This window comes from Rhinatrema bivittatum, chromosome 11 (genome assembly GCF_901001135.1).
Source record: "Rhinatrema bivittatum chromosome 11, aRhiBiv1.1, whole genome shotgun sequence".
Classification (NCBI taxonomy): Eukaryota; Metazoa; Chordata; class Amphibia; order Gymnophiona; family Rhinatrematidae; genus Rhinatrema; species Rhinatrema bivittatum.
In genome coordinates, this window is record NC_042625.1 from 93,307,395 (window position 1) to 93,320,457 (window position 13,063).

Sequence of the window (13,063 nt, forward strand, 5' to 3'; positions counted from 1 at the left end):
CAGTGCCAGAGGCTGAATGGAAAGGGAGACGCTTCTGTCACGCAGAAGGTAGCTGGAGAGGATCCCTGGAAAGATGCATAGAATGTCACAGTGGCTGGAGACTGCAAGGCCCATTTAGTCTGCCCAGCTTCCCTTTTTCTCAATACTTTTTAAAATGCTAATTTGTACAAGTACACTACATCTAGTGCTCTCTCCTGATCTCAAAGAAATTGATTAGATTCATCTGTCAAGACCTACCTCTGGTAAAAGCAGGCAGCCTTGGGTTCTGTAAATCTGCTGGATTTCAGAAACTTGCACGTTCCTCTACTTTAGCAGTGATTCCATTAAACTCACCACTTGGGTTGGATTAACCGGACTGTAATTTTCAGACTTTCTCTTACTTCCCCTTACATCCTCTGCCTGTTTCCAGTCCTGAGGGATCACTTCCATCTCTAAGAAAGCATTGAAAAGGTCGGACGACAGAACTGCCAGAGCTTCCCTAATATCCTCCCTTAATATCCTCGATGTGTGCCATCTGGCCCCGGCGCTTTATTTTATTTTAGTTTTGCTAGCTTGTCGTGTACACAGTCTTCTGAAAATTGGTTTTAAAGCAGTAGGACTGACCAGAGTCCTCAATATGTCAAGAAAGAAGTTTCTTGGCTTCATCTATGGGCTTCTTCCTAGCTCTCCTTTCTTCTTCTATTTTTTATTCAAAATTTCAAAACGCTGAGATCTCAGGGCTGAAATGTGAATCCTAATTAGGAAAAGGGGTATTTTTAATAGCTGTGTTTAAATGTCAGCTTGAATTTGTTGCCACTCCTGATTATTATGTGAGTAGAGGAGTGTCCCATAAACGCTCAGAATAGGTCTTTAGCAATCAGAGCGCTGAACACAGATAGTACCATGGGTCAGTGGTTCTTAAATTGGTGGTGATGGGAAAAGGGGAGGCATGGGATGGATGCAAAATCTTTGGTCTCACTTACCTTTAATTGCCACACATTATTCTGCAACTGTAAAGAAAAGCTAGCTTTAACTTTTGGTGCAGAGGGGGTGGGGAGTGTGCTAAAAGTATTGCAGAGAGGCAAGGCACAGCCTTAAAAGATTGGGAAATACTGTGCTAGGGAAGCGTGCATCCCACTTATTGGTGCTAAAATTCATGTATGAAGAAAAACAGAAATTGCATCTCTGGAGGAAGTGGGACAGCTTGGATGCAGCAAAGGCCAGAAACCACCAGCCCAACACAGACAAACCAGATTCATTTGGCTAAAATTCAGATGCCAAACTCACGTAAGTTAAATGCGGGACCTGGAAGGAGCTGGTCCTCCTCTTGATTAATATTAGAAATTTGTTTTTCAAAGACTTGACTGCTTTAAGTGCTCTTGCTTCCAGCCCAAAGGGATACAATTAAGTTACATCCAAAGGAGACGGCGCCTGCAATTGGATCAACATAAGAATAATCCGGAGAAGTCCTAGCAGCAGAGAGCTGGAGAAAACCTAGGACTGGCTATTTTTCCCCAGATGCCCTGACTCCAGAGCAGTGATTTGAAGTCCTATCTTCGTCTTGGAATACCTTCCATTCCCTCCTAACCCCCACTCCGCCAGCCAGTCAAGATTTCAGGATATCCACAATAAGCATGAAACACTGCCACCACTGCCTGCAGATCTACCTCATGAATGTTCCTTGTGGATATCCTGAGGACTGGGTTAAGAGCCAGCCCAGTGCTGGATGAAGAGTGGTTCTGCTTTCTCCAAGTTATGTTTTTAGATCTGGTGATTACTGACATCCAGTCCAGGGGTAATGCTTGAAAGTCACAAGCCTCAGAGAAAGGATAAGCCCAGTCTTCCTGGACTTTTTCAAACCCTTTCTGCCCTTCAATGACATCTCCTCCTTCATTTCTCATAAAAGTATTGCTTTTCCTGTGGGTACGTCTTTCCCCTGAAAACAATGCACAAAGCGTTCAGCCTAGCGCACAGCTCGCCGCGGGGTTGGACACAAGTTTTGGGTGCGCTACAATAACTCCCCGTGCAATAATGGGATTAGCGTGTCCAAAACGCGCGTCCAAACCAGCACGCAGTTAATAGCGCTCATGACATGTAAATGCCTGTAGATGAGGCCTTTAGCCTGATGCAAAAAGTCATCATGTGCCCAACATGCACGTTTTAACATGCAAAACGTAACACCAGCCCCGGAGCACAGAAAAGCCAAAAATACTGCTTTTCTGTGGTTCCTTCTACTTAGTATTGTCCTGATACTTTGTAGGAGGAACCACAAGAAGCAGCATGAAAAAGAAAATCTTGATGGCAATCATATTAGGAAAACGGACGCTCGATTTACGAACGTCCGTTTTCCTAACCCGTGGCTGTACAGAGGTTAGGGAAATGGACGCTCGTTAATTGAGCATCCGTTTTCGAATCGGCACACAGCCACATCTTCTGGCACCCAATGCCATGGATGCGCTAGGGACGCAAAATTTATCCCTAGCGCTTCCTTTTTAGCCCAGCAGGTCATTTGCACACTGCTATGGGCGCCCAGGAAAGGGGGATGTGCGTGCGGTGAAAAACACGTGTGCCCAGATTGGGGGCACGTTTTTTCGCGCTCGGTATTACATCGGCCTGTAAGCTGTGAAAATGTAGGCGCGTTATTCCTTCCCCATTCTAACCCCGCCCCTGACTCCACCCACTTCTCACCCTGCTAAAAGTATGCTCATCATTGACCTCTGCATGTTCTTGAAGCTGGGGATTTGCCCACGTACGTGGCTGTGGAAAATGTAGGCGCGTTATTCCCTCCCCATTCTAACCCCGCCCCTGACTCCACCCACTTCTCACCCTGCTAAAAGTATGCTCATCATTGACCTCTGCATGTTCTTGAAGCTGGGGATTTGCCCACGTACGTGGCTGTGGAAAATGTAGGTGCGTTATTCCCTCCCCATTCTAACCCCGCCCCTGACTCCACCCACTTCTCACCCTGCTAAAAGTATGCTCATCATTGACCTCTGCATGTTCTTGAAGCTGGGGATTTGCCCACGTACGTGGCTGTGGAAAATATAGGCGTGTTATTCCCTCCCCATTCTAACCCCGCCCCTGACTCCACCCACTTCTCACCCTGCTAAAAGTATGCTCATGTGTATGCTCTGCATGTTCTTGAAGCTGGGGATTTGTCCACGTACGTGGCTGTGGAAAATGTAGGCGTGTTATTCCCTCCCCATTCTAACCCCGCCCCTGACTCCACCCACTTCTCACCCTGCTAAAAGTATGTTCATGGTGCACCTCTGCATGTTCTTGAAGCTGGGGATTTGCCCACGTACGTGGCTGTGGAAAATGTAGGCGTGTTATTCCCTCCCCATTCTAACCCCGCCCCTGACTCCACCCACTTCTCACCCTGCTAAAAGTATGCTCATCATTGACCTCTGCATGTTCTTGAAGCTGGGGATTTGCCCACGTACGTGGCTGTGGAAAATGTAGGCGTGTTATTCCCTCCCCATTCTAACCCCGCCCCTGACTCCACCCACTTCTCACCCTGCTAAAAGTATGCTCATGTGTATGCTCTGCATGTTCTTGAAGTTGGGGATTTGTCCACGTACGTGGCTGTGGAAAATGTAGGCGTGTTATTCCCTCCCCATTCTAACCCCGCCCCTGACTCCACCCACTTCTCACCCTGCTAAAAGTATGCTCATCGTTGACCTCTGCATGTTCTTGAAGCTGGGGATTTGCCCACGTACGTGGCTGTGGAAAATGTAGGCGTGTTATTCCCTCCCCATTCTAACCCCGCCCCTGACTCCACCCACTTCTCACCCTGCTAAAAGTATGCTCATCGTTGACCTCTGCATGTTCTTGAAGCTGGGGATTTGTCCACGTACGTGGCTGTGGAAAATCCTGTTGGGAAGCCCATGAGATAGTCCAAGGTGCACTATTTTATTTTTTTGAGAGGCGAGGGGGTGTGCACCTTTAGCATGGGAGCAGCAGATTACTTCATACCCGCTGCAAGGCTGGGAGGTGAATTTTACTTTCCAGGTGGATCTCATTTCGAGGGAGGGAGACATTTGTCCAGTGAAACCCCGACGATAAAAAATTGGTACCTTTTTATAATCTTGCTTAACACTCGACTAAATTACCTAAATATATATTTATGCTTCTTTCGGAACTTGGATTTTGAAACCAAGCAACAGAAACAGGCAAATCATTTTCTTAAAATACACTTCTCGGGTGCAAAACTCCCATCTGGCAACATAGCAGGGACTTGTGTGTACTTTGAATTCTGCTCCCCTTTCAGCTCGTTACAGAAAAATTAAATAAAAGGAATTACATTGTCTCAGAACAGGGGAACAGATCTTCCCCGTGAACCCAAGCCCGAAGAAGATCTGATGTACATGCTGGGACCCACGCCTGTCCTAATGACATGTTAGAACATCTGCTGCACCCAGAACAGGAAGGACCTTCCGTCCAACGCCTGGCTTGTTGACAAGAAAGCCTCTTCACTGTGCAACGCTGCAGCATTTCCAAAGCACAGGGAGCAAGCTCTGACGTCGCCGTGAAGTGCTCCCTTAGCTGCTTTTCAAATGGTTCTCTCTCGCTACTGATCCAGTGCCGTTGTGCCCCCATGGAAGGCACGGGCACCCCACTGCCTAAGAAACGTTGGGATTACAAGTGCCATGCATAGCATAGGGGTAAAGCCGGGGCCGAACCAGCCTGGCCAGCAGAAACGGAGCCAGTTAGTAGCACTATTACAGGGGCACTGCCAGGCACGGGCGCAGGCATGGGTTGGACATGGGAGTCAGGGAACTGGTGGAGAAGAGCCTGCTTTTTCACCCTCCCACATCTTCAGAGAGAGACCCCCTCCCACTCTTACCCCCTAAATAGAAACATTAAACATGGAAACAGAGAAATACCATACGACCCATCCAGTCTGCCCATTCATATCTCCGGCTCAGACTCGTAGTCCCTCCCTCGCTCTCAGAAATCCTCTATGCTTGGCCCGGGTTTTGTTGAACTGTGGCTCTGCCCTCATCTCCACCACCTCCACAGGGAGGCTGTTCCATGCATTCAAGTATCCAGCGACTCCTCTGCCCTGCATCTCTGGGAGCAGCCTTCTTAGCAAAAGAGTCACAAGTGATCTGGTGCTTCTTCGATCTAATTCACCCATGGTGGCTCTGATGTCACACGTGATATCACACATCAGGCGCTTCTTCCATCTGATTGACCCATGGTGGCTCTGATGTCACACGTGACATCACACATCAAGCGCTTCTTCCATCTGATTGACCCATGGTGGCTCTGATGTCACACGTGACATCACACATCAGGCGCTTCTTCCATCTGATTGACCCATGGTGCCTCTGATGTCACTCGAGACATCACACATCAGGCGCTTCTTCCATCTGATTCACCCATGGTGCCTCTGATGTCACACGTGACATCACACATCAAGCGCTTCTTCCATCTGATTGACCCATGGTGGCTCTGATGTCACACGTGACATCACACATCAGGCGCTTCTTCCATCTGATTGACCCATGGTGGCTCTGATGTCACACGTGACATCACACATCAGGCGCTTCTTCCATCTGATTGACCCATGGTGCCTCTGATGTCACACGTGACATCACACATCAGGCGCTTCTTCCATCTGATTGACTCATGGTGCCTCTGATGTCACACGAGACATCACACATCAAGCGCTTCTTCCATCTTATTGACCCATGGTGGCTCTGATGTCACACGTGACATCACACATCAGGCGCTTCTTCCATCTGATTGACCCATGGTGCCCTGATGTCACACGTGACATCACACATCAGGCGCTTCTTCCATCTGATTGACCCATGGTGCCTGTGATGTCACACGTGACATCACACATCAGGCGCTTCTTCCATCTGATTGACCCATGGTGGCTCAGATGTCACACGTGACATCACACATCAGGCGCTTCTTCCATCTGATTGACCCATGGTGCTCTGATGTCACACGTGACATCACACATCAAGCGCTTCTTCCATCTTATTGACCCATGGTGGCTCTGATGTCACACGTGACATCACACATCAGGCGCTTCTTCCATCTGATTGACCCATGGTGCTCTGATGTCACACGAGACATCACACATCAGGCGCTTCTTCCATCTGATTGACCCATGGTGGCTCTGATGTCACACGTGACATCACACATCAAGCGCTTCTTCCATCTGATTGACCCATGGTGCCTCTGATGTCACACGTGACATCACACATCAAGCGCTTCTTCCATCTGATTGACCCATGGTGGCTCTGATGTCACACGTGACATCACACATCAGGCGCTTCTTCCATCTGATTGACCCATGGTGGCTCTGATGTCACACGTGACATCACACATCAAGCGCTTCTTCCATCTGATTGACCCATGGTGCCTCTGATGTCACACGTGACATCACACATCAAGCGCTTCTTCCATCTGATTGACCCATGGTGGCTCTGATGTCACACGTGACATCACACATCAGGCGCTTCTTATTTATTTATTTATTTTTAGATTTTTATATACCGGTGTTCCTATATGAAATAAAGATCACATCGGTTTACATTGAAACAGAACATGAAAATTGCCAAAAGGCATTACATAGAACAAGGTTATGAAACTTGGAACAGTGTACATAAGTTCAAAATTTAACAATAACGTTGTAACATTGATGACCAAAAGATAAAGGAGAAAAAAAAAAAAAAAAGACTTAAACAATTAAGTTGACAGGTCTTATTGAGCATAAAAATTATAACGTATAAGTGAGAAAGTCTCAAGGGTCCTGCAGCAAGAGATTAGATACCGAAGTAGGTAGTGGTATGGAAAATGGGGGTTTGTGAAGAAGATATGTTCTTGCTGGTTGGAGGGGAAAAAATGATGATCATGGTCCTGGAAAAGCTTGGCTAAAGAGCCAGGTTTTAAGTTTTTTTTTGAATGAAGAGTGGCAGAACTCAAGCCGAATGTCTGGTGGGAGCGCATTCCATTGAATGGGGCCTGCTGTAGATATGGCACGTTTATGATGCGAGGATTTTGTTGAAGGTACATAGAGTGTGCCTTTATATGCTCCTCTGATGGGTCTAGAGGAGGAGTGAGGGCGTAGTTGGTTACATAATTGAAGAGGAGAGATATTGTGAATGGATTTATGAATTACGGTGAGTACTTTATATAGGATCCTTTGCTTTATAGGCAGCCAGTGGAGGAGCTTGAGAATGGGGGTGATGTGATCTCTTTTATTCGTATTGGTAAGGATTCTGGCTGCAGAGTTCTGTAGCATTTGATTGACCCATGGTGGCTCTGATGTCACACGTGACATCACACATCAAGCACTTCTTCCATCTGATTGACCCATGGTGGCTCTGATGTCACACACTGATTCACGTAAAACCTGAACAGAGCACGAACTGAACAGCGGACTCTGAAGAGAAAAACATTAAAAAAAACCCCAGAAATTTGCACATTGTTTAAAAAAAAGTCTAGCAAAAGAAACATTAAAACCATAAAAAGAAAGATGTAGGAATCAGAAAGAAAAGATTGCTTGCGTGATATGCCAGGTAAATTAATTCAGATACAGGAGTGTCAAAATGTCCTTCATTTATGGGCTGGGAAGCCTTAAGCACACTTACCTGTTTATCGGAGGTGCGGACATGTGCACACTGAACTAAAAAACTATTTCCTACCTATACCAGCGTGTGAGGAACTGGAGCGACAAGACAAGACAAGCGTGAAGCAGCAGAATGGCTCTGGGAGGAGCACCTGCCATTCAACCTCACCGCTGCCGTGCCTTCTGTAGGAAGGTCACAAAATCAAGTCCTGGGGGTGAGGAAGAAGGGGAGATGCAAAAGAGCAACCTTCTTATGCTTTTCATACTGCGCCCCCGTCAAGAAGGGGTACCAAGAACATAACATGCATTAGAACATCCAAATGCTAAATATCGCCTACCGTGGAACGGGTTCCGAGGGCCTCAAGAAGCATGTGTGATGTCACTTGTGACATCAGAGCACCATGGGTCAATCAGATGGAAGAAGTTTAGCCGGACAACCGGCTAAACTTCAAGGCACACATCAACAAAACAACCAAAGACTGCTTCTTTAAACTCCAGGTTTTGAAAAGGATAAGACCTCTCTTCCATGCTCAAGACTTCAGAACGATCATCCAGGCAGTCATTTTTTCAAAATTAGACTATTGCAATTCCCTATTGCTAGGTCTGCCTTCTTCCTATTCCAAACCATTACAGATGGTGCAAAATTCAGCAGCCCGACTACTAACAGGCACAAGAAAAAGAGACCACATATCACCCATCCTGAAAGAGCTACATTGGCTACCCGTATACTTCCGAATCATATACAAAGCCATATGTATCATTTTCAAAACTATACATCAATGCACTTTCCTCGATCTTCAATTCCCTCTCCAAGTATACAATTCGACAAGACCTACCAGAGATGTTTATAGAGGCACACTCCAAGTTCCCCCTGCGAAATCGACTAGACACATTACCCTAAGAGATCGCGCCACCTCCACAGCTGGCCCCCTGCTTTGGAATTCCTTACCCACAGATCTCAGACTAGAACCCTGCCTCCTAACTTTTAGGAAAAGACTTAAGACTTGGTTATTCAAGCAAGCTTTCCCAGACACAATTTAATGACACAATCCAAGGACACAATCCAAGGACTCCTCTAAAACATCCAGCCATTAATCATGCCATTTGCACATAACTTGTAATTTGACTTGTATATCGTTTAACCATTTTATTCTTTCCTATTTCTTCCTCTTCACCAAGTTTTGCTACCCTTGTTAATTGTAACTGTACCTTCGGTCACCTCAGTTCTAGTTTGATGTATTTAATGCACTCCCGTTTCATGTAAACCAGCAAGATATGTTCTCATGATTGCCGGTATATAAAAACCTTAAATAAATAAATAAATAAAAAAGAAGTGCCTGATGTGTGATGTCTCATGTGACATCAGAGCCATCATGGGTCAATCAGATGGAAGAAGCACCTGATGTGTGATGTCTCGTGTGACATCAGAGCCACCATGGGTCAATCAGATGGAAGAAGCGCTTGATGTGTGATGTCTCGTGTGACATCAGAGGCACCATGGGTCAATCAGATGGAAGAAGCGCTTGATGTGTGATGTCACGTGTGACATCAGAGCCACCATGAGTCAATCAGATAGAAAAAGCGCCTGATGTGTGATGTCACGTGTGACATCAGAGCCACCATGGGTCAATCAGATGGAAGAAGCGCTTGATGTGTGATGTCACGTGTGACATCAGAGGCACCATGGGTCAATCAGATGGAAGAAGCGCCTGATGTGTGATGTCACGTATGACATCAGAGCCACCATGGGTCAATCAGATGGAAGAAGCACCTGATGTGTGATGTCTCGTGTGACATCAGAGGCACCATGGGTCAATCAGATGGAAGAAGCGCCTGATGTGTGATGTCACGTGTGACATCAGAGGCACCATGGGTCAATCAGATGGAAGAAGCGCCTGATGTGTGATGTCACATTGCATAAACATATAGTTACAATGCCTTAGCAGCTTTAATCCTTAATGTACTGAACTTTGTTTTCAGAGAATATTCTGCATGTAAAAAGGGCTTCATTTTTATGTGGATGACGTTTATTGCAGCCCGGACTGCAGCTTTTCCTCACTGCAGGGTGTCAGTCCAGTTACCGGTAAAGAACTATCCACAACAACAGAGGCATTATTTGGCACTGATCTGGCCACTTGGCTGGCAATCTGGATAGAGAGGCCCAAACTTGCATAGGCACAGAGAATGAATTACCTTCTAAGGAGTGGATCCTCCAGAGTGCATGTGTGAGGGAAGCTTGCACTGCTGCTGCCTGTGATGTCCCTGCTCTGCACTGGACCATGCGTGTATGTATGCAGCTTCAGGCTTGCACTGCTGCTGCTTATGGTGCCCCTGTTTTGCATGTGGCTGTACATGTATGTATGCAGCTTCAGGCTTGCACAGCTCCTGCCTGTGGTGTCCGTGTTCTGCACCGGGACCATGCACGTATGTATGCAGCTTCAGGCTTGCACAGCTCCTGCCTGTGCTGTGCCTGTTCTGCACTGGGACCAGGCGTGTATGTATGCAGCTTCAGGCTTGCACAGCTCCTGCCTGTGGTGTCCGTGTTCTGCACCGGGACCATGCACGTATGTATGCAGCTTCAGGCTTGCACTGCTGCTGCCTGTGGGGTCCCTGTTCTGCACTGGGATCATGCGTGTATGTAGGCAGCTTCAGGCTTGCACTGCTCCTGCCTGTGGGGTCCCTGTTCTGCACTGGACCTGTGCGTGTATGTATGCAGCTTCAGGCTTGCACTGCTGCTGCCTGTGGGGGTCCCTGTTCTGCACTGGACCCGTGCATGTATGTATGCAGCTTTAGGCTTGCACTGCTGCTGCCTGTGCTGTGCCTGTTCTGCACTGGGATCATGCGTGTATGTATGCAGCTTCAGGCTTGCACTGCTGCTGCCTGTGGGGGTCCCTGTTCTGCACTGGACCCGTGCATGTATGTATGCAGCTTTAGGCTTGAACTGCTGCTGCCTGTGCTGTGCCTGTTCTGCACTGGGACCAGGCGTGTATGTATGCAGCTTCAGGCTTGCACTGCTGTTGCTCACGCTGTCACTGGCACCTTTTGTAAGCACTAAATACACCAGAAAATGAATAATATAGTTTTCCCTCATCTGCTCTTTGCAGTTTGCCTTTTCTTCTTTTAAAGAACAAAGGAAATAGGTTATTCTTTTCTGCCTGTGGCCGGAAGGAGACTGCATATGATTTTGTAATAAACCACTGAGAAACTCCATGACCTGCTTTTTCACCACCACTGAATTTATTTATTTTATTTTTTTAAATAGGAGGTTTAATCTTCTTCCTTTGGCAATGGTCGTTCCATCACTGTATGCCCTCCCCCTCCCAGTGTCGTACATGTTCTCGGTCTAAGGCCAAGAAGGGTACGTCCTCAGCTCACAGCTCCGGCGCAAGTGATACTCGTGTCTATTCCATCCGAGGAGAATCCCGAGTACTCCCCCGTGACGGGGACATCATGCGTGATCTGACATCGCCAGTCACTGACTGCAGATCCCGGCTTCTCTCTGTGAACGCCATGGGGAGCCCTGCACCTAGGTCAGCGACGCTGCAGCGTATCCACGCAGTACTTCTGTGCTGAGTCCAAGGGTTACTGTTTCTGTTCGGAAGAACGCACGGATGGAAGGATGGCTTGCAAGCATGGGGGTTTCTGGTTGCTTCTCCATGCTCAGTCCAATAAGCCCTTATGGGAAGGAAATGAAATGAAATGTGGTGGTAGGGAATGGGCCGTCAGATTGGGAGAAAGACAGCCTGCAGTTAGGGTGCCCAGATGGCTTCAGGTCATCAAGGTCAGGCTGTGCTAGTCCTGTTTTTGCCCCATTGCTTCTCTGGATTTCCGGATCCAGTTCTTCAAGTAATAGCAGATGCTCTGGGGCAAAGCTGAAGCCGTGGAGTGATCAGTGGATCTGTGCAAGGGACCTCCAACTCCCTCCTTCCTCCCACCCGTGCTGCTCCAGCTGTTTTGTGGTTTGAACCACGCGAGGCCCTGTAGTATCACAGGGGACGGGAAGAGGCATAATATTGCTAGTTATTTAATTAGCAGTGCTTAAGGCACGGAGGCTCAGTCTTCAAATTTCCCCTCTATTAACCTGGTTTTCAGATTAAACCCAATATGCAAATAAAACCTTAGTCTTTAACCCACTGTATGCAAACAAGCCTAATGCATATTCATGATGGATAACCAGATAACCAAACCTGGTGGTGAGTAGGGTGGGCGAGTAGGGCTCCAGACTTGAGAACCACCGTAAGTAAATTTGCTTTCCCATTAGAGTCAGAGAGATGAGGATTTGAACGCCAGCAGCTCATTAGCTGATAATTACTACTCTCCCCCCTCACCTCCCCGCTTCCTGCCTTGTATTCCCAGATGGAATATACGTGGCCTTGCCAGGCAAAAGCAAAGGATCTTCTGGCAGACCATGCACAGTAATGAGGCCTTCCCCGGGCACGCACACGAGAGAGGGCTCAGCCAGGGCCTCTTCATCTGGCGCTCCGCACTGGCACTTCTTCAGTCCTGGTTTGCTCTTGTTTAGTTTGGACGGCATGCATTACATGATTTGTAAGTCGGTGCCCCGTCCAAGAGCAATACAGCTAATCCCTGGTACATTTCTGACTGCTTCTGGCGTGCTGCACCAGGCCTCTTCCCGTGGCTTCTGTGGCTCTCCCTTCCGAGGCACGTTGCACGCGAGAGTTTCCCACTTAATTCACCAGTCCGTTTCATTCTGAATTAGCCACCCTGCTTCAGTGCAGAAATCACTCCAGTCTAGCCTTGGCGTTTTTCCTATCGACAGTAATGGGGGATATTTATTAAGAAGTCTGGCGTAGCAAAATTTCCACAGAGCGTGAGAGAAGGGCATGGATACATTTTTTTTTAAGTTCTAAGACTACTTTTATGGGCCATACCATGTTTGATAATGGTGCCAGCAATGTCCGCAGCACTGTACAATGGCCCATTTGTGTGGGTTGTCAATACAAAACATGACATGCACAGAGCCTCATAACAGTGATTATACCCAGGCTGTTCCTCCTGCTCACTCCTAAAATATCTGTATGCAGGATCTTCTGATTAACTCGTTGATCATTTTAAAAAGACACTGAATAGTGGCTGAATATTTCCTTTCACCATGGCGGACATTCATGAAAACCTGATATTCTGCCACTGCTCACGTGGTGGAGGCCCGAAGCTCCTGGGGATGGGATGAACTGAGCCATAGGTGATGACGCCAAGAGGATCGATGTACAAATAACCTCTTTTATTCCAGGCCCTGTTAAATCTATGGATTGCTTCCCAGTAACGCAAGGCTTTCATGCCAACGGTTCAATGAGACTCACTGTACCAGAGAAGATGGGAACTCTACTGAGCTGATGTGGGAGAAATTAGAGAGAAAGAAAACCACAGAGAGAGGGGAGAGGTGAGGGGGGGGGGGGGTGTGTGTGTGTGGGGGGGGGGGGGGTCAACATTCCCAGCTTCCTCCAGAGACCTGACTTGTTGCTGGCACTTCTG